At 38.2% G+C, this 27,161-nt stretch overlaps 1 protein-coding gene across 3 annotated transcripts in view; it reads left to right on the forward strand.

Moving 5' to 3' along the window:
- The window catches only part of LOC149127433 (uncharacterized), a 107,438-nt gene that overhangs the window by 39,188 nt on the left and 41,089 nt on the right, over positions 1–27,161 (forward strand). The window contains exons 4-5 of one of the 3 annotated variants that reach the window (XR_016231557.1): positions 20,623–20,828; positions 20,933–24,109. The exons of 1 other annotated variant lie outside the window; for it this stretch is intronic. The gene's annotated coding sequence lies outside the window, so the exon portion shown is untranslated. Of the gene's footprint in view, positions 1–20,622; positions 20,829–20,932; positions 24,110–27,161 lie in introns of those variants that run through there. One more of the 3 variants, XR_016231556.1, reaches the window with a different exon arrangement.

The raw sequence follows: 27,161 nt of genomic DNA on the forward strand, positions 1-27,161 counted from the left end.
AGAAAAAGGACCCAGGCATTTGACAATCTTGGGTGAAGGCCTGTCCTCAAAAAACGTTTCAAGAATTTTTCAAGATTTATACCACAATGGAGGTGACTCAGCTTTTATATGCCAGCTCAGGTGAAGTTTATGCTTATATATTTTACAACACAGCAATTCAATTTGTAGAACCTGTTTTAAGCATAAATCCTTAAAGGACAAAGGAAACGTTTATTGGAAACCAACAGTATCAGAGCCAGAAGTAACTTTAGGCATCATTTGAACAATCTCTAGCTTTTTATAGGTAAATGAATTCAGGCACAGAAAAATGGTATGACTTGGGTGAGTCATGGAGTTGGTCAGACCAACATAAAGCACTGAGATTCTAAGTCTCTGATTTTTTCATCAGATTGGGAAAAAGTCAGCAAGGTTAGAAAGAGCTTGAAAGCAAAGACACATGCCCTTGTGCTTAGGGCATTTTCACACAGTGCTCTCTCCCTCTGATCATGGCCAAGGTCATCTCTCAATCATTATTCAGGATTAGTTATCTGTTGAGTCTCCATCTCAGCAATTTAGGAAACAATAATTTTAGCAAACTGTATAAATTTTTTCATCAGTAGTTTCACTTTGTTTCTTTTTAATACTTTATTAGAGGTGATTATCTTTCACAACTTTTAATTTTGTAACACTAGTAGAAATAACTTATGATGTAGCTGACTCAAACTCTCAGGCTCACAAATTTATTTCAAAGATGTTGATCACAGTAGCATTTATACTTTCTTACATATGATTAATATTTGATCTATTTTCAAAAACTAAAGGTCTATTTGTGTCTTTCTGTTAAAACTTAATACACACATGGCCCTGGTAATTGCTTTTGGGTAACATGTATTTTGATGCATACAACCCAGCCCACATACATCTGATAAGTCATAAAATTTGGTACTCTTTAGTAGTATTATAATGATTTTTCTTAATGATATACAATGCTTTAGAAATGTACTATCTACTATAATACTGATGGAGTTTGTGGACTCAAAAGGTTTCCATAGCCTTGGCAGCTCATGTCAAGAGCCTTGGGTAATCACTGACATCATAAATAAGAATGTTAATTGTTAAATAAACAACAGCAGTCACTGTGCACTTACTCCTCATGTAGGACCTTTGTCCTTAATGAATTGTACTATGAGAATTAACTAAAACTTGTTTCAAACAGTAATTTATACTTTTTTTGTGTGGGGGGTATAAACTGTTGAAACTTTTACTTAGTATAGAGTTGGTCCTCTGTGTATAAAGTTAATTAAAAAAGAAACTTAATGAAGACTGGAATGGGAGAAGGAGGAGGAGATGGGAAGGGAGAGTGGGTGGGAGGGCAAGAATTGGGGGCAGAACCACTGTATTCCTAAAATTGTACCTATGAAATTTATATTCATTAAATAAAAGCTTTCTTAAAATATATTAATATGTCAGTCATTAGGTAATGTGGCTACTTAGTTAAAATTAATTAAATTTGAATAGTATTTTAAGATGTAGTCCTCAGTTACATGAGCCACATTTCAGTTACATGGCTACCACATTGGACAGCATAGGTATACGATACTTACATCACCAAAAGAAGTTCTGTTGGTCTGCTCTGCTTTAGAATTAATGACGACTCTCAAGATCCTTGCATCTGCAATGCCTACTATACCTGAGAAATCACATGCCAATTTGTAAATGTATCAAGTACATTAGTTTCTTCTTAAACACTTCTAATTGAGAACCATAAAAATTGTTAACATTTTGGTGCTATTTTGTTGAGCTTGCCACTTTGTAAGTCTTGGGAAATCTTGAAAAACTATTGTTTGCTTCAATTTCTTTCTTTTTCAAATTTATAATTTCATCTTAAAAATAGAGAAATAGGCAGAGAGAAATCTTCCATCTGTTGATTCAGTCCCAAAATGCTCATGACATCCAGGTCTGGCCAGGCTCCATCCAGATCTCCTACATGGGTGGCAGTGACCTACGTATTTGAGCTATTATCAGCTACCTCCCAGGATACACAGCAGCAGGAAGCTGGATCAGAAGCATAATAGCCAGGATTTGAACCAGTCACTGTTGATATGGACTGTAGGTGTCCCAAGTGGCAACTTAAGTTGCTGCACCAAATGTCCACCCCCTCAATTTCTATATTTTAAAATAGGGATCATGATACTCAATTGAATTAACAAGGATGAGAATGAAATAATTCATATAAAATATTCAGCACACTATATGGCATCCACTAGTACTTAAGAAGCAAGAGGTCCCTAATTTATTGTCCTCTCTATCTTAATAAACATAATATTAAGTAATTGTTAAACAAAAATTTTATATTACAATCTCTTTCTGAAGAAAACCCAGAAGCTTAAAAAAAAAGCAATGAGGAATTCACAATAACAGCTTTAACACATAACAATATTAGTTAAAATCCACATCTTAAAGCACTGCTCATCCCTATAGGATTTTTTTTTTTTTTTTTGACAGGCAGAGTGGACAGTGAGAGAGAGAGACAGAGAGAAAGGTCTTCCTTTGCCGTTGGTTCACCCTCCAATGGCCGCTGCGGCCGGCGCGCTGCGGCCAGCGCACTGCGCTGATCCGATGGCAGGAGCCAGGTACTTCTCCTGGTCTCCCATGGGGTGCAGGGCCCAGTACTTGGGCCATCCTCCACTGTACTCCCTGGCCACAGCAGAGAGCTGGCCTGGAAGAGGGGCAACCGGGACAGAATCCGGTGCCCTGACCGGGACTAGAACCTGGTGTGCCGGCGCCGCAAGGCGGAGGATTAGCCTAGTGAGCCGCGGCGCCGGCTTCATCCCTATAGGATTTTAACAATAGCTTGCCAATCTTGCTTTTATGTTTGTATATGGTTTGGTGTTTAGATTTTATTATAGCTTGTATTTGGGGATGAGAGCATATATGCAAGTCAGGGGAGCAGGGAGTAAAAATCAACTTTAGTGTAGGTTGAGGTGTCTACAATAACATATGCGTACTAAGGCCATGACAATAGGGAAAAACGTTTGATAATTGATTCACAAGTTCTTTCTCACAGATACTTCAAGATATCTCTATTTCCTCATGTCACCTGTTTGTGAGAAGCCTGGTACCTAGAGTGTTAATCAGAAGAACAAACCCTATTTGAAATACATTGTATTTACACCTGTTGCTTATAATTCTTTTTTTCTTAAGTCATCAGCATACAGTTCCTTTCCTTTCCTTGTATTTTCTTATAGAGCTTTAGTGTTTATCAGATGCTTTTATATTCTGTATTTTAATTGCCTTTACTTTTGACATAGAATCCCAAGTCAGCAAGATTTTTTCTCCAAGTTCTTAAAATTTGTTCATCCATTCTTGTGTTCTGGTTGTTTATAATGAGAAGTCATCTGTTTGTCTAATTGTGGCACCTTTGGACATAATACATCTCTACTCCTGCACCATAGCTATGTTAAAGATTTTCTCTCTGTATCTGTTTTTACTATTTGACTATGATGTTCCAGGTGTGATATTCTGTGTATTAATCCTGTTGAGTTTGTTCTGAGTATCCTGAATCTGGATTATTGGCTTTGGTCAGTTTTGGAAAATTTTGGCTATTATGTCATGATCTATTGCTTTTGGGCTGTGTTCTTTCCTTTTATTTTCTCTGGGATTCCAAATATATTGCTTACATATTATGTGTGTTCTTTCTGTATTTAATCCTTGGTTATTTCTCTGTGCTATAATCTGGATATTTTCTAATAACCTCATTCTAATTTACCAAGTTTCTCTTCTTTCTACAACTCTTCTCACAGGTTTTCTGACTGAGTTCTTAATTAATTTTTTTAGTAAAACATTCAGTTAATTTCTGTTGTTATAATTTCCATTTTATAGATAAAAATTTTAGTTCTATGAAATCTATTCTATTTTTTCTTAGTTATATACATTATGCTATTTTAAAATCATTTTTTTGTTTGTTCTACTTAATACTTTTGGTTGAATACTGTAATCAATACACAATTCTTCTTAAGTGCTGAAACTTAACTGAAAAGTGATCGCTGTTAAATATAAGAGTGGGAATAAGAGAGGGAAGAGATGTGCAATTCGGGACATGCTCAAGCTGACTGGGTTGATTTCTTATCTTAGCTGTTGATTTCTTATCTTAGCTGCATTAAGAATACAGATGACTCTTTCATATATTGATTTCTTTTGGTTTGGATAAATTCCCAGGAGTGGGATGGCTGGATAATAATGTAGGTCTATATTCAGTTTTCTGAGGTATCACCATATTGTCTTCCACAGTGGTTGCACCAGTTTACATTCCCACCAACAGTGGACCAGGATACCTTTTTTCCCACATCCTTGCCAGCATTTGCTGTTTGTTGATTTCTGTAAATGAGCTGTTCTAGCTGGAATGAAGTGAAACCTCCTGATGGTTTTGATTTGCATTTCCCTGATGGATAGTGGTCTTGAGCATTTTCTCCAGTGTCTGTTGGCCATTTGAATTTCCTTTCTTGAAAAATGCCTGTTCAAGTCCTTTGCCCATTTCTTAACTAGATTGTTTGTTTTGTTGTTGTTGAATTTCTTGAGTTCTTTATAGCTTCTGGATGTTAACCCTTTATTCATTGCATAGTTTGCAAATTTTTTTTACCATTCTGTCAGTTGCCTCTTTACTTTGCTGAGTGTTTCTTTTGCAGTGCAAAAGCTTTGCAGCTTAATGTAATCCCATTTATCAATTTTGGCTTTGATTGCCTGTGCTTCTGGGGTCTTTTCCAAGAAGTCTTTGCCTATGCCAATGTCTTGGAGAGTTTCTCCAATGTTCTCTAATAATTTGATGATATCAGGTCATAGATTTAGGTTTTTGATCCATTTTGACAGGATGCTTGTGTAAGGTTTAAAGTAGGAATCTAGTTTCATACTTTGGCACATGGAGATCCAGTTTCCCCAGCACCTTTTGTTGAAGAGACTGTCCTTGCTCCAGGGATTGATTTTAGCTCCTTTGTCAAAGATTAGTTGGTTGTAGACGCGTGTATTAGTTATATAGAGAGAGTTTTGGATTTATTTCTCTTGAGTCTTGGAACCTCAATCTTAGGTGACCTGGAAATCATGGACTCTAACCTCTGTGTTCCCAACCCATTAAAACAATTACAAGCTCCATGCCACTGCTTTCTACTCAGTCTACTCTTGTTAATGAGAGAGCTGGCAAATCCCATGAGCAAAAATGCAAAGAGAAACAAGGACCTACCTCAATATGTTACTTCTTTCCATGGGAATTTGGCCCTGCAAATTCTGACTGCCTTGATTGTTCACTGATGCCTCCGAAGGGTTGTATTTGGCATTCTACCTAGAATGTGCAAATGTTATTGGTATGAAAGTTTATCTGATACAAGCTATTGCATCATGGCTGGAAGAGTCTAAAATCTTTTCTTTTCTTCCTAAATGAATTTGTGGAGTAAACCTGACATGAAATAGAGTCTTAGCCAAATAGATAAATAAGTCATCTTAGAGCTAAGTTCAGATATTTTTTAAATTTTTGAATTATTTGTTTTATTGTTTGAGAGGGAAGGAGAGTTGGGGGGAGGCACACACACACAAAGAGAGAAAGAGACAGAGAAAGAGAAAGAGAGATATTTGATTTCCTGCTTTATTCTTCAAATGACTCCAACAGGCAGGGCAGGGCCAGGAGCCTGGAAGTCAATCTGGGTCTCCCAGGTGGGTGGCACAAATCCAACTACTTCAGCCATTACATGCAGCCCTCCCAGAGTGTACATTAGCAGTAAGTTGGAATCAGGATTAGACCCAGGTCTCAAACCCAGGCACTCAGATATTGGATATAGATGTCCCAATTGGAGAGTTAACCACTGCACTAATAACCACCCCAGGCCGGATATTTTTATTCCTATTTTGCCATTGAAGCTCCAAATATGCTTTGTATTCAGTTTTGGATTTTCAGCGTCATTAAATTACTCGTTTTTAATTCTGTCACCTTAAGTACATAATTTCTTCCCTTGTAATATGTTCTGGTAAAAGGAAATTCTGAGCACATTAAAATGAGGCAGTAACAAACTTATGGTCTTTTAATGGATATAAATTTGCATACAGCTTGTACATTTTTTCATTTTGTTTTGGATAATATAAGAACCTGCTCACTCATTTTCCATTGCGATGTTGGACATGAGCTCCCTTCAGAAATAGATGCAAAGCAGTCATCTATCCAGGACGCTGGGACCCTGCTCAGAGTCTTTGTTGTCACGCTCTCTCATCCTGCAGATGGGTGGGAAGATATCCAATGCACACAATTCTAATGCTCTATGCTTCTGAAATCTTACAGGCATCTTCAGGAGGCCATTTTTAAAGAGGCTTGGCAGTAGGTTGTGTGTGATTAGGGACACTCAGGCAAACTGGATCCTCCCTATGGATTTGTATTCCATTTCAATATGAATTTTAAGAATCCAATAAAACAGACTATAAGCGTTAGCTGATGATATAAATGCATATCATCCAGGGGGTAGGATAATATCAATTTCTCACTGTCAAACTTTAAAAGATCATTTCCACTGGATACTTTTATTTGCGTACTGTTTCTTGGATAATATTTGCTAATTCCTTAAATGTTTTCAAGGCACCTTTGCACTCATTATTCCACTGGTTGCCCACAAATATTCTGCCAAGAAAGCAGCACAAATCCTATTCCCTATTTTAGGGTTGAGGTCATTGATATTGTGACTTGGTCTAAAACAACACTGCCAGGAACCAAATATAACTGGAACTTGAACCCAGATCTTCTGAAACTCCCTCCTTCATGCCCACAAGACATAATTTGACAGTCTCTGATAGATAAAGGATTTGAGCAAGGGCTCTTTATAGGCTACATTTTGTCTGGTTGCAGAAGGACTAAAAGGAGAAGTAATTTTGGCTGCAAGAGCTTTTCCATGTCATATAAATTGTACCAAATACCCAGATTTTCTGTCTCCTCTAGTTCCACTTTATTACTGGAAGCTCCTGGAAAAAACGTCTTGATAGTTCACATGATAGGAAGTCTCTCCCATACTTTCATGTCAACAAGGTCTTTCCCTGAGACACAGTTGAAGCTACCAGCCCTCCTGGAACAAGTGGCAGTAGATTCTTAAAGATGTCTGCTTTCTTCAGTGAGGAGGCCCTGAAGCCACCTTAAAGACACACAGTGTTCTGGGAGAATAATATTGAACAGGATAAGGAAAGTGCAGTGTGTAAGTCATAAATATTTACATTTTGTAGAGGCTTTTGGTAAGATTAAGAGGGTTGGACAGCATGAGTTTATTTGAGGAGGCAGTGGCATATTTTCTGCAATAGCCAAAGTGATATGGCTCAGGCCTCCAGCAATAATATAAATAAAATCTGAAGGGTATTTTCTCAATGGCTCAAATCTTGATAGGTCCATTTAAATCTGTACCTATTCTGCTTTGATTATGCTTTTATTGCTTATGGGCCAACTTCCGACCTACTGCCATCCTTTTGGGAAGTTTTCACGAAGAATGCATAGCACCAAATGCATGAAAATTATAAACACAAAGCAGAACAGTCATTCGTCTGTTTTTCTGCAGCCAAATTGCTTAGAAACTGACAACAAACACAAATCAGGGATGTACTGGAATTTGATATCATTTAAGAATGCTTTTTGGGGGATACTTTCTTTGATTAGGGTTCAATTAGAATTTTAATTTATGTTTTTTTTATTTGCATAACAAGGTTATGAATGATGAGACAGCCAGAGCCAGACGTGTTGGCTCCAAGGTTTGCAATTTAAGTAGGGAGTATTTTGCAAGAAAGAGAGAGAGGGGAGAGGGAGGGAGAATTCACTGTTCTTGTAATATGCATAGCTTGCTGAAACCTGAGTTTCCCAGATTGTCTTCCTTGAGCTCCCATATCTGTAAGAATAAAGGAAAAGCAGGAGGCGGCCTGGCAGACTTGGAGAGTGGATTAGTTTTCTTAAGTGCGGTGAATGAATATATCCCCAAAGCAGGAACATTCCCATGATGCCCAGCTGCTGCTCAGTGTTTCCAGGGACTGTGTGCTCTCTGCAGGGAAGAGGCAGGCAGAAGAAAAGTAACACCATAGGCTAATATTATCTAACATACTATTCATTCAGAAATGGACAATAGATGGAAATTGAGCCCTGTTACCATGGCTGTTACCTCAGAGGCATAGAAAAATTTCTATAGGCAGGGAAGATTCCCCCCAGAAATCTCTTCTTCCCCATTAAGTTCCTGCCCATATTCTAACAGGAGGTCTCAAGCATCTCTGACCCAGTCATGGCACCTTCTATGCCGTGTTCCCAGGCCTATGCACTTAGAGTCTCTGCTACTTAGATCGCTGGGTATGTACATTTTGAAAAGCCTTTTAATTGATTCTTATGTGTTCTTTGTAGCTTTACTTTTGCCTACATTTACCTGAAGCCCTGAATCTAAGTCACCCAATGTCTCATTCCAACATTTAAGTTGGGGCTGTTGCTGAAAGCTGCACCTGCTTTAATGGGCTGCTCTTTGGACTGACATTGGCTTTAACTTCATAAACTTCATAACTTTGTCTCCAAACAAAGGGCAGAGCATGGCCAGACCACAAGGGGAGACATTTTTGGGATGGGAAGCATTTTGGAGGCATTCTAAACATCACATATAGGTACCTCCTAGTCTACTAAGCATAAGATTGTCTCTGTCCATAAACCTTGTGAGGCCTAATGTATTGATGAAATTATTGAAAGAGCAGGCTGAAATGTGATTGCCTTGGTTTAATCCAGCCCAAGGCAAGGGACCTAGCTGGAAATTGCCATTTGGCTTTCCAATCCATTAAGGGCCTTTGAGATTTGCCCTTTGCTGCCAGTTTCACTTTCAATTTCACCTTGACACTTTGTTAATTTTGTTTAGGAAACCCTGTTACCACCCTGCAGATGAGATGGAGTTAGAAGTAGATAAGCTCAAACTATATTGAACTTTAGCTCGGGAAATACTATTGTTCATTGGGAACTCTCAAGGGGAGTGCAAGATCTGAGTTTTTCTGCCATTTCCTGGTTGGCAGCTGCAGTGAGGAGTCCCAGCAGTTTTGATTTCTTCTCTCAGCATCGCCTCTTTTTCCTGTGGGTAGGGCAGGAAGCATCTGGGATACCAGCCCGTGATAGCCCAGGTACCATGAGGAAGGGAAAAGGGGCACAGTTTCTCTGTCCTCCTGGTGGGCATCTGAAAAGCAGGCCCAGGCTTTTGCTCTAGAAAAAGTGGTCCTCTATGTCCTATGGATAGGGAAGGCACTCTCCCTATCCACCTGTGTCGTCTTGTTTGCTAGGAATAGTTCTAGGGAAACAAGGAGAGGTGTAGTAGGCTGAGATCCATGTTCACTGAAATGTGGTATGCAAGCAATTGGTGGCGTGCAAGATGACTTTAGGCAGTACTAAAACAACCTTTTGTGAATTATTGTAAAACTTGTCTTGCATTTCTTTTTATTGCAAGTTCCAGTTTCTGGCCAGTGAAGCTGATTTTTCATTTATAATTGCAGAAGAAAAGTTGCTCTTAAAATAAATTTAAGATGAAAGGTGAATCACTTTAAAGAAAAGCATTAGAGGAATATGAGCAATAGTGCAGTTGTTATGCTAATTGTATGACAACTACCAATTTTTGGGTATGTGAATTACTAAAGTAATACTGTATGCCATGAATATTATGTGGAGGTTTGCAGTTTGGCCTTTCATCGTCTTTCATAACTTCAGTTGCTTAGAGAGGCCATTGTTAGAAATATTGAATGGGACTGGTGCTGTGTTAATGTTGACATCTTATTTGGACACTGATTTGAATCCCAGCTGCCCCCTGCAAATACCTGGGCAAGCAGTGGAAGATGGTCCAAGTGCTTGAGCCCCTGCACCCATGTGGGATACCTGGAAGAGGCGCCTGGCTCCTGGCTTTGTATGAGCTTAGTTCTGCCCATCGATACTATTTGGGAAGAGAACCAGCACATGCAAGATTCTCTCTCTCTCTCTCTCTCTCTCTCTCTCTCTCTTTCTGTCTCTCTCTTCCTGTAATTCTACCTTTCAAATAAATAAATCTTAAAAAAAAAAGAAATAGGGTAATGAACTTAAAGCCCACAATATAAACTTTAAAAAAGAGTGAGAGGTCATGCCTGACTCGGGCCTTTAATGTTGGTTCTGTTAATGTCTGTTAAACACTTGAAGCTAATTCTAAAACCTTGAGCTGGAAGAATACATTTGGCTCCCTAGTTTAGTACCTCTATACCCATTGATCTCTAGATCTAGAACTAATACTGATTTCCTGCACTCAACTCAACTGTCTAATTCCTTGAAAGTCTTTCTCAAATCACAATAATGAAGTGTGCATACACTTATTCAGTTGGGAAAGAAGATATATTGAGAAAAAATAGAAATGCAAACTTTGCATTTTTTTTTCATTTAAAAATAGTTCTAAAAGACACTTTCTAGGAAAATACTCATATCGAGCCAAACACCAAGGATGATGCAATACAGTCACAATTTCCATTATGGAGAGTATAATATTAATGGTACCCAATGTATAACCTTATTATGGTTTGGTGAAAGAAACATGATCTTTGGGATTCAGCACATGTGGGTGTGACAGTGTCTCCCACTTCTGATTATATGATTTGGGTATATTCCCTCTAAACCACAATGTGCTCAACTGTGATATGTGAAAAATAGTACTCATTTTAGGAGGCTTCCTTGGGATTAACTTAAAGAAGATATGACAAGGTTCAGGTTGTGAGTTGTATGCTTTTCCCTTTTCCTAGAAGTGGAATCACCTGACTTGGCACTTAATTTTATACTGATCTCTTCTATTCTATTATTATTGTTTTTATGTCTTAGTTCTGCCTCCATAAATCCATTGTAATGGGACAATATCATACTGTTCATATTGTCTGCAGCATTGGGCTTATATTTAGTGTTCAGTATCCCAGACTGACCAGTTGAAGATAAGATGACTGGGTTAAGAAATACTTTTCTTATAGGACTGTTAACTCAAAGGAACCTCTGCAGTCACTTCAAGCAGTCCTTTGTTTCTGGCATGCATCAATGTGGCAGGCAATGAAACTTTCTCAGGGAGATAGCCTTGTAAACAACAAAATTCACCAGTAGTTCTGTAAGTGATTCTCAATGGTTTGGCTTCCCTGGTAACTGGCAATTTCTTTAAGGCATCTAACTTAAATGACATCTGTTGCAACTTGAAGCATCCTCTCATTCTGTCTTCCATGTCTATCACTGGCTTTTACAAAATGTTTCTTTCCTATTCTTGAGCCTTTTGATTGTCATCTCATCCTGTCTTTTTATTTTCCATGCACTGTTACTCTAGAGACACAAGGAGCTCTGCATCTGTTTTCCAGCAACTTAGCACATCTGATTATGGACTCAGTTCTTACTGGTAATTACTGAAATGAAATCAGCAGATCCAATACAAAAAAAATCAAAACTGTGAATCTTTTCTGTACCCTTAGGAAGAGAGGGTAATGAGACTAGGCTGCTGAAACTATTAATTTCTGTTATAAACTGGAAGTCCTGAAGCCATCTTGTAATTAGAACTCAACTCACTAAGATTTTAAAAATACTAAGCATTTACCGAAATGGTTTTAGAAGGCATTTTTCTAAACTTTCTAATTTCTTGTGAATTTAAAGTCAGTTTTAGAATCTAATAGTTCCAGGCCGGTGCCACGGCTCACTAGGCTAATCCTCTGCCTTGGGCGCCAGCACACCGGGTTCTAGTCCCAGTCGGGGCGCCGGATTCTGTCCCGGTTGCCCCTCTTCCAGGCCAGCTCTCTGCTGTGGCCAGGGAGTGCAGTGGAGGATGGCCCAAGTACTTGGCCCTGCACCCCATGGGAGACCAGGAGAAGTACCTGGCTCCTGCCATCGGATCAGCGTGGTGCGCCGGCCGCAGTGTGCCGGCTGCGGCGGCCATTGGAGGGTGAACCAACAGCAAAAAGGAAGACCTTTCTCTCTCTCTCTCACTGTCCACTCTGCCTGTAAAAAAAAATATATATATATAAAAATCTAATAGTTCCAAATAGTAACTTCTTCCAAGATTACCACATTCTAGTCCTTATTAATTTATATAAGTCATTTTGTACCCTCTACAGAGATTTATCTACCAAATGTATGAAGGTACATTAAAAGAGTTTGTGGAAAATGGAATTACAGGATAAGTTTATTTTGGTGCAAAAAATTCAAAACCCATGGATACTTTTTCCATAATACACATTTTCCATGAACTTATTGAGGATGTTTCATACCCAGAACAGGTAAAGCTGCCATAATTTCACAAATAAATTATTTCAGAACATTCCTTCCATCTTGGAGGCTGGTATGACCTCTAAAATAAATATTTACCAAAAACACCAAAATAAAATTCCATCACTACAGAATTATCTGTCACTATTTCTCTCTCTCTCTCTCTCTCTTCTCTCTCACTCTTTCACTCTTTTTTTTTTTTTTTAACAGGCAGAGTGGACAGTGAGAGAGAGAGAGAGAGAGAGAAAGGTCTTCCTTTTGCCATTGGTTCATCCTCCAATGGCCGCCGCGGCCGGCGCACTGCGGCCGGCGCACCGCGCCTATCCGAAGGCAGGTGCCAGGAGCCAGGTGCTTCTCCTGGTCTCCCATGGGTGCAGGGCCCAAGCACTTGGGCCATCCTCCACTGCACTCCCTGGCCACAGCAGAGAGCTGGCCTGGAAGAGGGGCAACCGGGACAGAATCCGGCGCCCCGACTGGGACTAGAACCCCGTGTGCCGGCGCCGCTAGGTGGAGGATTAGCATATTGAGCCGTGGTGCCGGCCACTATTTCTCTTAGTACACCATCTGCCCCTGAGGGTAGGGACCATGTCCCCTGTTTTAACATCAGTCCTTTTACAATGCTCAATAATCAATAAGCACTGACCACTGTCCAGTGAACACATAAAGAAATGAAGTAAGAGATGTTACAGGCCCTGAAGTGAGTGGCTCTTGGAAGATGTTTTCCTCTGAGTATTGGTTGGTAATACCTGTGTCCAGAATTTGAAGCAGCCTGTATCTCAGGGATACCAGTTCATTCTGAGTCAGAGTAGGAAGATCATGATACATACCCAAAACTAAATATTAATCTGTTGCTTTGCAACTAATACATTTTTATGAATGAATACTTTCTTTGGAGGAACTGTAGCATTGATTTGACCCTTCAAGTCACCAGATCCAATAATGCATAATGTGCATCCCATAGTGCCCAGCTATCGGCACTGGCTAATATATGTGGGCTGGCTGACAGCATTCTTGTCTAAGGCGTTTTGAAGGTCACAGATGAGGTAGAATTCTGGAAGCTCAGGTATCCTGACATAGTCATCTCAGCAAGATCTGGTTCAACTAGATCTTGCATTATCTAGAATGCTTAGATGCCATATGGAAAATCTTCAACTGTTTAAGTTCAAATTCTGGTTTTACCACTTTCTGGCTATGTGATATTGAGCAATTTATGATTTTTTGTGTGCATTACATCCCTAACTGAAAAGTTGTCAAATGTTTTGATTTTTATACCTGCCTCATATAGTTTTTATAAAGATGAAGTGAAATAATCCGTATTAAACATTTAGTAGTTTTCCTGACACTTAATTACAGTGTAGTGAGTGTTGGAAGCTATTATTATTATTATTATTATTACTGCCTCATTGAGGTATGAAAATAACCAAGTTGTTAAGTTATTTGGGAAGTAGAAAAGAAAAAATGTCAGCTCTTTGGAGACCAAGGTATCTGACACTGTTCCACAATCATTACCGTGTAGGTTCTTCACAGACCTAAATGCCAGATTTCCCTTCATCTGGCATATGGCGATTGTCATTTTCTGGGTATTCAGTTAATATTTGATAAATGAGAGTGAGTGAAGCTTACATGAAACTTCAGTGTATTAATGTACCATTAAAAATATCCATAGCTTTTTTACTGTTAGGTATAATCAAGTTTCAGAAGTTTCCAAAATTTTTTTTGAAAAATATTTTTGTTTATAAAAGCTATTGACTTTTTTAAGATCTGATCATTGTTTTTAGCCCTTATCTATACTCTTTAGGAACAGTGGTTTTTCTACTTACTACTTGCTGACTTCTTTGTTTAGTGCAGTGTTAAGCTTGTGATTATGAAGAAAATTGAAAGTATGTCATTGTAAAAATAAGAAAAGGAAAAGGGATGGTTGGAAGGAATACATGATGGGAAGTGTTATTACAATCTTAAAACTGTATAAATGAAAATGTTATTACAAAAATTAAAGGAAAAAAAGAAAATAAGCAGTGTGGTTTGAGGGAGGGAGGAAGTGAGACAAGTATCAATATCTTAGAATTTAACTATGAAATATACAAAATCTGTTATCTTTATATTAATAAAAATTTAAAAATTAAGTTAAACTAAATCAAATCTCCCCAAAATATAATTGGCTATGTTTATTTTTGGAAAAGAAACTACTACTGTGCTTGGGTAAGAACAATCTGCACTTTTCCATAAATAAGCTGCGTTTTCTAACTATAAGAGAAAAGCAATAAAAAGATTCAGTCTCCTGTTATTTCAAATTTTATACAATTTAGAGATTTTTAGTGTCAGTTGGGATTGCAGTGCTGGGGTGGCAACATTTAGAAGAGCTGGGTTTATGTGTGAGTCTGTCTATGGTTAGTATGTAATATCCAGCTGCTCCAATGTACTTGCTTCCATTCTCACCAACTCTACTTGTGCCTGGTGGGTTAAATAAGAAAAACTCAGAAACCAAACATATCCCAGTTCCCCTGGGCTATCTACTTTTAATAGCAGGCTCACTTATAGCTGCACATATTTCTCTAAACCCTCAGGGATAATAATTTCAGACACTCCTTAGCATTCCTTTCTTAAGTTTCCTTCACATTCTGTCACAAGTGGAGCCACCTGATTCCAAGCCTCTTTTCCAGTTTTGGACAGATTTGATCTCTTCAGTCCCATTCAATTGTTCTCCCTGCCGTTCCGATGCCTCCTCTCCTATCCTGTTTCTGCAGCTACCATCTTTTGGGGGTTGACTTCTGTGCTCCTGCTCTTGTTTAGACCTGCAATTTGTAATTGAGAAAGTTGTCACAGTAAACTCCCAGATTCCTCTGACTGGTGTTTGAGATCATTTCTAATTTCTATAATGTAATAGCACATCACCAAGAAATTTAAAATAAGTATAGGAGAATGATATATCATAGAGATATAGAGGAAACACAAAAAAGAATCATTTTTATTTCTCCTGAGGCTGCATATAGGCTGCCCAGATGTTACCACCCATGGACCCAAACAAATTTGAGTGAAAGCTTTCATTCATCAAAGGAATGACACGGATTGCATGCCCACACACAGTTAATTCTAGCTCCCGTGTTAGCATTAGGAAAACACTAGTGTTAATATCAACCACCAGGTTACAGAGGCGAATTCCATAAAAGTTTAATCAGTAGAGTGTAAGTGTTATTGGTCCATGGGGTTTGAGAGTTGGGGTGTATTGAAATGTCAATCATCCAACTAGACTGACACCTGCTACCACTTTCCACATGTGATTTCCAATGTTTGGTATCAGGAAGGAAGATGTGTGAGAAGATTTTCTGGATCAAGTTTGGAAGTGGTGAACATCAGTCACCTTTATTTATATTCTATTTTGATGGCTGGAGCCCACCTGAGCTAAAATAAAAAGATGAAATGTATAAATAAAAGAAGAAATATATATCCATTTGCTTCCAAGTTAGTTCCAAGTGTCAGAAACCACTTTCCTAGTTCTTTCCTAAACATAAACCTCAAGTCTAATTAATTTTTTTACTTTATCACCCTAATGGTAAGCCAAAGAATATGGATAGAAGAAAAAAACACATGTTGGGGGCTGGTGCTGTGGCGCAGTGGGTTAACGCCCTGGCGCAGTGGGTTAATGCCTGCTGGCATCCCACATGGGCACTGGTTCTAGTCCCGGCTGCTCCTCTTTCGATCCAGCTCTCTGCTGTGGCCTGGGATGGCAGTGGAAGATGGCCCAACTGTTTGGGCCCCTATAATCATGTGGGAGACCTGGAAGAGGCTCCTGGCTCTTGGCTTCGGATCAGTGCAGCTCCGGCCGTTGTGCCCATCTGGGGCGTGAGCCAGTGGATAGAAGACCTCTCTCTCTGTCTCTACCTCTCTCTGTAACTCTGTCTTTCAAATAAATAAAATCAATCTTTAAAAAAAAAAGAAAAAACACATCTTGATAAATACCTAGCATTTTTATTCTCTTTATATTCAGGGATCATAAGCAGTCTCTCTCTAAAGCAGAAAATTAATAACACAATGCAGTTATTATCTCCACATCAATGCCCATAATTTCTTATTGACAAGCAATTCCTACTCGTATCAGGTACAGGTAGTGCTCTAAGTGAAAGATGGGGAAAAATGGTTCCCTCCCAATAAGCAGATATACAGTATAGTACCGGAAAAGGCACAAATTCATTGTAAAAAGGGAAGAGCCCTGTGTTCGCTGGTCCAGTTCAAGAATGGAATCTTGCTGAGGAAGCTTCTGTGTGAACCTTGGATTCACTCTTAAGATAGACTTCCAGTTTCAGTATTTTCTGCTATTTCTGATCTGCCCTTGACTCAACTTGAGATTTTCACTTTGTCTATTCATATGAAGTCAGGGATTTGTAAGCCAACCCTTCTTCAGGCCCAGACAACTTTTGTAAATTATTTACTGCTACCAAAAGTTTGGAGTTCCAAGACTTTTTTTAAATATAAACAAAGACTATTTTTCCTTTTATTCTTTTTAAAGCAAGTTCACTTATATATGTAAATATATAAATAATACGGCTTCTTAAAAACTCCCTAGGTCTCTGTGCTACCTGTGCTTCATGGGTCAGGAACTATCCTCCAAATCCTCAGATATGTCTCAAATTTGATTTAGTTCATTGTTTCCTCAGCCATCATGCGTTTTTCTCAATTAGACAGAGACTGTTTGGAGGCCATTTGAAACAATTTTGAATTCTTTAATTGTGAAGAATTACTGGAACTTTTCTCCTCAAAACCCTTTTTCCATTTTATTTCATACTTTATGGAGATCAGAAACCGTTGACTTTCTATCCTTGTGAGACTTCAATTTTCTAGGCTGGAATTTTATTTTAAAACTTGTTAATTCTTGCCTTAGCAGCAATCTTCCTCATAATAACATACTACAAGCAGTATAGTGCAGCTGATATATCTCTTTGCACTTAATTCGTTTAGAGCGAGTCTCAGTGGACACCTCAATTGCTCTCCAGATTGTTGGAATTATCTCCCTGCCAATTTTTTAAACCAACTATTTTGCCAAAACAGAACAGCTCTCTAATCTCTGAGCTATTCACTACCTGAGTACTAATCCAATTTCAAATATTTGGGGTTTTGTTTAGACAGTATTCTACTTTAAAAAAATGTAATGTTAGGATACAGGATGATGTTAGCTTTTGTAATAAATTAGTTCTCAAATTTTATTCACTTGAGGCATTGCAAATTCTATTTTTTTCTTACATAAAACTTCAAGGCAGACATTTAGAGACCCATGCTGATGGGTATTTTTTATACCCTGTCTTTTTTTTTAAAGATTTATTTTATTTATTTGAGAAGTAGAGTTACAGACAGTGAGAGGGGAAGACAGAGAGAAAGGTCTTCCTTCCATTGGTTCACTCCCCAAATGGCCGCAACGGCCAGGACTGCACCAATCTGAAGCCAGGAGTCAGGAGCTTCTTCCTGGTCTCCCATGTGGGTGCAGGGGCCCAAGGACTTGGGCCATCTTCTACTGCTTTCCCAGGCCACAGCAGAGAGCTGGATTGGAAGAGGAGCAGCTGGGACTAGAACCAGTGCCCATATGGGATGCTGGCACCACAGGTGGAGGATTAACCTACTGTACCACAGCGCCAGCCCTTATACCCTGTCTTCAATGTGTCTTCCATGTATTTGAATATCAGCTCTGCTTTCAGAGATAGGAAGAGCATGTAGATATCCACACATGAAATTTAGGCAGGCCAGGTCAAGAGGTAGGGTTTACCTCTTACATACACTTTAGCTTCATGACCACAACTAACTCTAAGGGACACTGAGCAAAGATCTGTGTGTTCAGGAAGAAGAGACAATGGTTTTAATGGACCACTCACAATTTCTTCTTTAGTACCTTAAGCAGATAAGAATTTTCTTTTCTCACGTCATAAATGTCTCAAGTTATATGGTCTACAGCTGGCATTGACTCTAAAATGGCACAAAAGGGATGGCGTTATTTTCCCCCTCACCTCATCCCTGTGTTATTGAGGAAAATAGTACCCTCTCCTGAAACTCTGGGCAGCTTTTTGACTGGAAATAAGTTAAGTGACCAATGTTAATAGCAAGGGAAGTTAAGAAATTGTCTTTTTAACTAAGCATATTTCCACTCTACTTAAAATAAGTCCAATTAATAAGAAATAAGGGGCGTATAGACCTTGGGTGGGAAATCAGCAGTGTATATGTCAAAGGATAATATAATTTTATATGCTAAGTGGAAAGTCCTTCTTGGGTATAAACATTTTTTTGGAACATAGCATATAAAACACCCTTATCTCATATAAACATTCATAAATATTTGAAATAAGTTTTTCAAGATCTTGCACCACACCTGGAACATAGTTAATAATAATATATTTTTACTAAATAGTGAAATGAATGAGCAATTATATAAATAAACCTGTAAAAATAAAAGAGTTGATGGGCTATATATTTTTGCTCACTCTAAGAAATGTACAAGTAAATTGAGATTGGCATTATGTAATATACAAATTGTTTCCCTAGATGGTTTCTTATATTATGAAGTAGTATATACCTTCAGAGGGCTTAACAGTTTGCATTCAAGTTTCTTCTCATTTGTTCGCATTCATAGAGAAGAAATAAGAAAAAAAAAATCCCCAAAGAAGGCTATAAAAACAAGTATCCAAAGGAGTAAAAACATATCTAGTAAAGCACCCCAAACTTCCAGAAGGCATGAATATGTCTTTCTAAGTATTACTTTAGAAACCAGCAAATGAAAAGCTGTTATTTTTGGTTGAAATACATTTACTGTGTAAATATTGATTAATATGTTTGGACAATGATCTGATCAAATATAGCAAATGCCATGACTATAAGTCATGGATCTCTTTTGAAGTTGCTTGGTCTGGTGGTTAGAGAAAGGAAATACAGACATGGTATGTTCCACTATTGAAATGATGAGGGCAAAGTCATTTCATAGTTCTACTTTGAAGCCACAAAAGACTTCCTATGATGTCAGACAGCCTGCAATAACACAAATGGTGGCCCGAAAATTCACATCTCTGACATAAGCTGCCACTAGCAAGCAATAATTATTTCTTCTTTTGAGGAGTCAGATTGCCAATCACTCTGACATGCTTTCAGTTTGTTCTAGGTGGTACACATTTTCCTTTTGCATTTTCTACCAAAAGAGTCTTTGACAAAGTTACTTTCAGTGCCAGTCAATTCCTTGCTAGAAGTCTGTATGAATGTCCCTCACTGCAAAGCAACGCAGTCCCTGCAGCATGAAAGTGAGAATAAAAATATCTCGACAAGTTCATCTCTCCTTTTGAGTCCCTTGGACACTGGCCCCTGGGGTGCTCTGAATCCAGGGTTATGCCAGGAAAGCCGCAAGCTGATGGCTGTGGATTGTGTCTTGGAAATGGAATGGACTGGAGGTGAGGAATTTCAGTCAGGTGCTAACACTGAATCATGTTTAAGCATATTCTTCTTAGATTTCTGCCCGCAGATACGGTTTTCCTACAATTAAAAACATGCATTGTGAAAATTCTTATAAGGAAACATGAAAACGTTTTGACTTAGCGTGTCAGGAAACATACAACTTATTTCAGATTATTTCATTTTGGAGGCTCATATTTTTTTTGAAATTTTTTAAACTTTTATTTAATAAATATAAATTTCCAAAGTACAACTTTTGGATTATAGTGGCTTTTTCCCACCATAACCTCCCTCCCACCTGCAATCATTCCCTCTCCCTCTCCCTCTCCCATCCCATTCACCTCAAGATTCATTTTCAATTATCTTTATATACAGAAGATCTACTTAGTATTTACTAAGTAAAGATTTCAAGAGTTTGCACCCACACAGACACACAAAGTATAGAGTACTGTTTTAGTAGGAGACTCATATTTTGAAAATTTTCTTTTCTTTCTTTCTTTCTTTTTTTTTTTTTTTTTTTTTTTTTTGACAGGCAGAGTGGACAGTGAGAAAGACAGAGAGAAAGGTCTTCCTTTTGCCATTGGTTCATCCTCCAATGGCCGGCGCGGCTGGCGCGCTGCGCTGATCTGATGGCAGGAGCCAGGTACTTATCCTGGTCTTCCATGGGGTGCAGGGCCCAAGGACTTGGGTCATCCTCCACTGCACTCCTGGGCCACAGCAGAGAGCTGGCCTGGAAGAGGGGCAACCGGGACAGAATCCGGCGCCCCGACCGGGACTAGAACCCAGTGTGCTGGCGCCACAAGGCAGAGGATTAGCCTAGTGAGCCGCGGCGCCGGCCTCATATTTTGAAAATTTAACCACAACAAAATTACGACTCATTTGACTACTTGCAGAATAGGAGAGTGGGAATGTTGTTCTGAGAGGTGACCTTATTTGGGATTCTTATGTGTTTCTTACAATCACAGCGCTGGTTCTGCTGTCTATTCCAAGAAAATATATATTCAAAGTTTTGCCTCATGAAAACTGACATCCTCTACTCAACTCTATTTCTGAAGTGGATGTAACTGCTACTTCTCTGGCTGTATCTTGGACATGGCCTATCTTCATTCTCCAGAGATTCTATGGATTGCCTGTTTCCTTTTCTTTTGCCCCAAGATGCTGAGTTTTTGAAGTAAGTAAAATTGTTCGCAACATGTACTTCAATATATTTTCTATGGTCTAGGCCTTTGCTCAAAAGCCTACATTGTCCTGTTTTGTGCTATTTCTTACTAATAGAGCAACATGATGCCATGGACACAGTACTTTGACCCTGATCTTTGGCTTACTGAGAAGATTACCTGTATGAGAAATGTAATCTCCATTTATAACATGGTCATTGATTGACAGCTTGGAGGGACAACTCCCTTTTCCTCACTCTCTATATCCACTTGGTTATCAAGGTCTGTGAAGTCTAAAATGTCTTTGCAATCAACTACTTTTTAACTATCATAGCTGCTATATTTTTGTTCTAACCTACCATCATCTCTCATCTAAACCATTGTAATAACCTCTTCCATACAGACCTGTGTTTGCACTTGCCTCTCCCACATACATTCTCTGCATTCCAGCCAGAAGGGTCTTCTACAAATACAAATTGAGGATGCTATTTCCATGCATTATGATCTCTCAACAGCTTTGTCTAAAGACGTAGACCAAAATCCTTATCATCTAACAGTCCTACATGGCCTTGTCTTATTCTTCTGAATTTCTGTGTCTTTCTTGAACAGACATTGCTTGCCCATGCCCCAGGGCCTTCTTACTTGCTATTCTATTTTTCTGAGTCTCTCTTTTCCCTCTACTTCCTTGAGCTGACTTCCACATTTGCTTCAGAAAACCACTCAAATATTCCTTTCTTATTGAATTCTTCCCCGACCAACCTAAACAATTCAAGACTTCTGCTGTACGTTGCCCTCAATGTATGATTTGTGTCACCATTTTCCATGACTGACTATCATTGAATAGATAATTTTATTTTCTCTGCCTCTACCAAGTGAATTCACATTCCATGAACACAGGCAGGACTGTCTCCATCTTTCTCAGCTCTCTATCCCTGACATGGAGCCTATTATCTTACACATGCCTTGTCCAATTAATCCTTGTGGAAGAAGTAAACAAAGTAGAATAAACAGTTGGATGGCTTAGTCACCAGTGAAAATCAGAATGGATTTGGGGAGATAGCAACTTTATCCTGGAAAAGTCTAGAGAAAAGAAATCAGTAAAATTGTAGACTTCTTACAGTCAAGCAAATGGGAGTTTGGGCTTTTCATTGTAACTTTGGGCTTAAAAATTAGAAGACTCCTACCAATGGCCATAGAATTGTGGGGATGAGTCTGGGTTACAAATATCTGTAGGCCTTCACTTTTCTTCTGCTTGATGCTCTGCAACACAGAGGTAGCCTAGTAGTTTGGGTGAGTCAACAAAAGTTACTCTACTGCCTTTCTTTAAATCTTGCGTGCTGTACAACCCCATCTGCCCTGGTCTGAGAAACCAAGCTCCAGCTGATGATTCCTAATTGGAACAATCCAGCAAATGATTCCCTGGAAGTATCAGTTTGGGGATTGTATAGTGTGTCTGCTGGAGCTGAGTTTGTTTATACTTTGCCAGTGTCATCATTTACAAACTTCAAAAAACACATTGACAAATTCCCTAGATGTTTTGGCAGTGCTTCCATCAATCACCCAACTAATAGCACCAACATTTCTCCTGGGCTATTATAGTCACTTCAATCGCTGCTGCTGCAGCTTCTGGAGAAGATAAATCAGAAGGGGTTCTTTTTGATAGTCTCAAGTACAGCACCATTTTTTATTAAGCAATGCTTCTCTCCTCACTTTTCTCTCCCTGCCCTTCCTCCAACCTCCCATAAACAATTCCTTCTGCTTTGTATTGCCTTAGATAAAGTAATCTGGATCTATGGCTTTCTTTTAGAGGTCCCTTTGCAACATCATTGGGTAAAGGGCCCATTTATTATTTTGGAGTTTTGCATGTCCTCTTTAGTTACTGCATGCAGCCCTCGCAAATCAATAAGTGTATTGTGTTTCTGCCCGCAACAGGTGCCGGGCTTCCCAGGCCCAACACACCCTCTGAGAGCAGCTCACATGTCTAATGACCACAGCATGAGAACCTGAAACCATTTTGCCATTCAACCAGGTTCTTTGTGCCACAGCGTCAGGCAGCAGCTGTATCCCTAAGACTGAATGGCTCCAAGTATCCCCGCTCTTGGACTTTCATGGTTTCCTTCCATTGCTGAAGCCTCACACTGCTTTTCACAAGGAATAAATGTTACAAATACTCAGCTGCTGCATCACCTACACAGATTTGTTTTTCTTGTAGCAGCACTCCGTTTTCCTTACTCTGAGCCTGTCTTTTTCTTCCTCACTAACTGACCTGTCTTAAGTAGCAGTGTTCTATAAAACAAAAGCATCCTCCTCCAACTTTTTTGCTGTTAAGAAGCATGACCACATCTTCTCTCTTCACTGCATGCAAATTCAGAATCTGGATGTTGAAAAGGGAGTTCCTGCCAAACTTGGCAGATCAGGTGAGGAGGGCTGGCCGGGGCTCTGTTGCCCAGCTGGAGTGTTTGCTGGCTATGGTGCCAACTGGAGGGCCAGACGAACGCTGAGACTGAATTTCAAGTTGCTGCCTGAGTAATGCTGTTAACTCCATCATGGAGGGCTCCATTCATCTGAAATGATCCATGGTCCTGGACAAAGCACCAACTGCAGCCCATTGCAAAACTTGGCTCTGTACCTGACTAACCTATTAATCAGAATTTTAACTGGACTATTGAAGCATTTTTCTTCCATGTGAGGTCAGAAAGCTGATCATGGTGGAGACTTCATGTAAATGATGCCATCAACTTGATGCGTATGGATGTCAGTGTCTGAATCTGTGGTCACGAGGAGTATTACTTATCCTAAAAAAGTAATCTTTCTCCTGGATGCCTTTGCTGCTCCAAGCTGTCCTCACTATTAGCAATATCTTGATTGCCAACTCCATCTTGGTGCTAAAATCACCCAATAGCAGTAATCATTTTTATGTTTGAAAGAATCTCTCTCTTTAGCTGAAAGAGAAAAATGCTCTTGACTTTTCACATCTTTTAAAAGCAGTTTTCGTTTAAATTCTAAATGATAATCAGTCTTGAGACTGTTTTGGCTTGACCAACAACAAATAACTACCGGTTTAAGTGAAAGAATTCATAAAGACAACTGGCTGATTACAATTCAGTGACCTCATAAGGAAGGAATATTTTTGAACTCTGTTTTAGCCTCAGTAATATGAGAAATCTTTAGACCAGAGAAAGAATCAACATTTGTTCCTTATGTGTATTGATGACTTTATATGAGACCTACAGTTAGAGTAGTAAATGTAAATATTCCAACACACTTACAGTAGATTATTTTGAGTTGATATCTTTAATAATACAATGTTTATAAAACGTGAGTATTACATAGATTCCATTTGAATGAGAGAATTCTAGTAGCCCTCCAATATTGATTTATACTCATTAAACTGGAGATAAGCTTCGTATGTATATAATTTTTCTACCACTCTAATGCCTAAACAAATAAAAAAGTAGAACAAAGCAAAACCACAAAATCAATAAAGTGTCAATTGACAACGTTAATTAAACATGAAAGAAAGTGTTGATTATTAACATAAATGAGCCCCTCACAGTGGATCCATGGAATTAACCCATGCACCAGTTTCCTAGTGTGTGGCATGGGGTGCTAACTGAGTACGTGATTCATTTAGTCTGTTTTTCTTCTTGTCCCTCTGGCTAACAACAATTAGTGAGGAGCTTCTTGTCCTTACCTCAACTTGAGACAGGCAAAAGCTGATTTTTCAAAGTATGAAAAAATTGGGTAGAAAGAAATCTTTCTAATCCTCAGATAATTAAAAATGTGTTAATATTAATTATTTATATCATTGCAACAATGAGAGCATAGCATTTGAAAAATCTCATAAAGAACTTTTTAAGTCTGAAAATATACTCCTGATTGTCAGTTGGTAAATAGTGGTTTAAAAAAGCAAGTATAAGAATGTTCCAGTCTTCACTGTTTGACTAATCCACATCAAAATTCACTGAGCGGCACCCTTTACTTTCTCAGACTTCAGTTACCACTTGTTGCAGCATTAGGCAAGTGAAAAATAACGCAATTTAATTCAACTCTGTATTTGTTGACTAGTGTGGGTCAGTTATGGGGTAAAATCTAGAACAGATAAAAAAAGAAATGGTAAAAATCTATCATAGAAGAATACAGTGCTTCCAATACAAATCATTCAAGGAAATAGCCCTATAAATTGTGGTAATTAATTTTATACTTGGTTGAAATTTAACTTGTCCCATTTAAAAACTGATTTTAAGAATTTTCTATTTTTAGTTTATATGGATATGGTACTAATGATTCAGTAATAAAATTACTACAAATTTCCTTCAAAACAATTAGAAAAAATGGTTATTGTTTTTGAAAGCAATAAACATCTTATATAAAAGTGGACAATAATTTCAAATTTTCATCAAGTCAAAACTCCATATTCATCAAATGGTCTCAGGTATAAAAATTTGTGTATTTCTTTGATTAAATGCTCTGTTCCTACCTTTGTTCATTATAATAGGCATAGGTAGACTGCCTATAAAAATGTAAGTATCGTGGCTTTTATTAGCAACAATTTGAAATTGTATGCAAAATGACCAATAGTTTAATTGCTAGCCTCCAGGGACACTCCCAAATTAGTTACTATTGAAAAGCTTCTTTCTCCCTATAAAGCCATAGAGATGCTAATAGCCAGAGAAAGTTTTAATACAAGCCTGTACTTAAAGTAAACACCGATTAAGATTCTTCTGCAATCTGGGAAATATGGGGCTCCCACGGAGGGAGGGGTTAACCATGATGAAGGTAAACAAATTAGATCAGGATAGGCCCACTTCTGGTTCAAATCACATATGTAGCAGGGCTGCTGGACAACTCTATCATAGTCACAGAGGGAGCCTGGCTGACCAGCATGCCAGTATGACACACAATATTGTGGGAATGTGGTGAGTAAAATTCTGGCTTTCAGAAATTAAATGATACAAGTTAATTCTCTTCACATTTTATTGTTTGAGAGTCATTTGAGCATGTCTAACTTCAATGAGCACAGGGAAATACCATCCATGTACTAAAAATAGAACAAAACTGGAATAATTGCAGACAGCCCAATTAGACTAAGGATTAAAAAATTATAATCTACACAAAGGAATGGAAATTCTGCAAGAGAGATTCATTAGGCATAAACACAAACAAGCATAGAAGCCCCAGACAAATGAGTATTTTAGTCACAATCCAAAATGTATAACTATGTAGGCAAAAATATAGGGTAAGTGTGTTTAGAGAAAGGGGAGACTGAAATTGTCTTGAAAGAACAAGAAAAGACAAAGCAAAAAGAGACTCAAGCAAGGAACCAGATCAAACTGGAAGCCAGATCTGAGGGATCATCCAGAATGTATTCTAGAGAGATAAACAGATGGAAGAGAGGAGATAAACAGATGGGAATACCGAGAGGTAAAAAAAAAAAAAAAAAAAAAAAAAAAAAAATCACAGAGACGCCAATGAAATGGCTCAACATAACTTCATCAGGAATTTTGAAAAGTAAAAATAGAGAGAATCAGGGACAGGTGATATCAGAAGAGATCATTTCTGAAAAATTCCAAAACTTGAAAATCGCGAGTTCTTTAGTTTAAAAAATAATGAGAGTATCTCAACAAGATAAATAAAACAAATCTTCATGTAAATCTGTCACAGTAAAATTGTAGAATGTGACATATAAAGAGAAAATAGTAAAAGCAAACTACAGAATGATGGCAAAGGTTTGATCAGCTCTACTCTATGTCCCAAATATAATCCTCGGTCCAACCACTCTTAATCTGGGCCAGCATTTATGTATTTATTTATTTTTTCATTCATTCATTCTGTGACATGTTCATGTGCTGAAGTTTTGGATTCTAGCAAACTAAAGCAACAATAGTGCAAGCAAATATTTCCAGGAAATATCCTGTCTTTAAATAAGAAATGTTATGCCACAAAATATTATTGAGAGACTTACAATAATATAAATTGCACCAGAAAAATATTTTGATACCTTGCAGAGTCAGGCAATAATTGTTAGTTCCATTTTAAATATGGCAACACTGAGAATCTTTTAAGTTAAGCAATGTTTACAAGTCATAAAGCTGGTAGATGTAAGACAAAGGCTGAGAAACTCAGGTGTTCAGGTCCTTGATCCATGTTTTAAACTAAGGTTTTCACAAAGCAAATATTGAGTTTTATATTTGCAAAACATGCCATATTGAAATGGAGCATTATTAAAACAGATTATTTGTCTGTTCCAAACACATTTGTCTCAGAAAGTAACTAGAATCACTACACTTAGTCTTTTTACAGCAATAATATTTGAGTGCAGATATTCTTTTAAGAGTGCAATATGT

This window comes from Oryctolagus cuniculus, chromosome 3 (genome assembly GCF_051225735.1).
Source record: "Oryctolagus cuniculus isolate XC-2025 breed Fujian yellow rabbit chromosome 3, ASM5122573v1, whole genome shotgun sequence".
NCBI lineage: Eukaryota > Metazoa > Chordata > Mammalia > Lagomorpha > Leporidae > Oryctolagus > Oryctolagus cuniculus.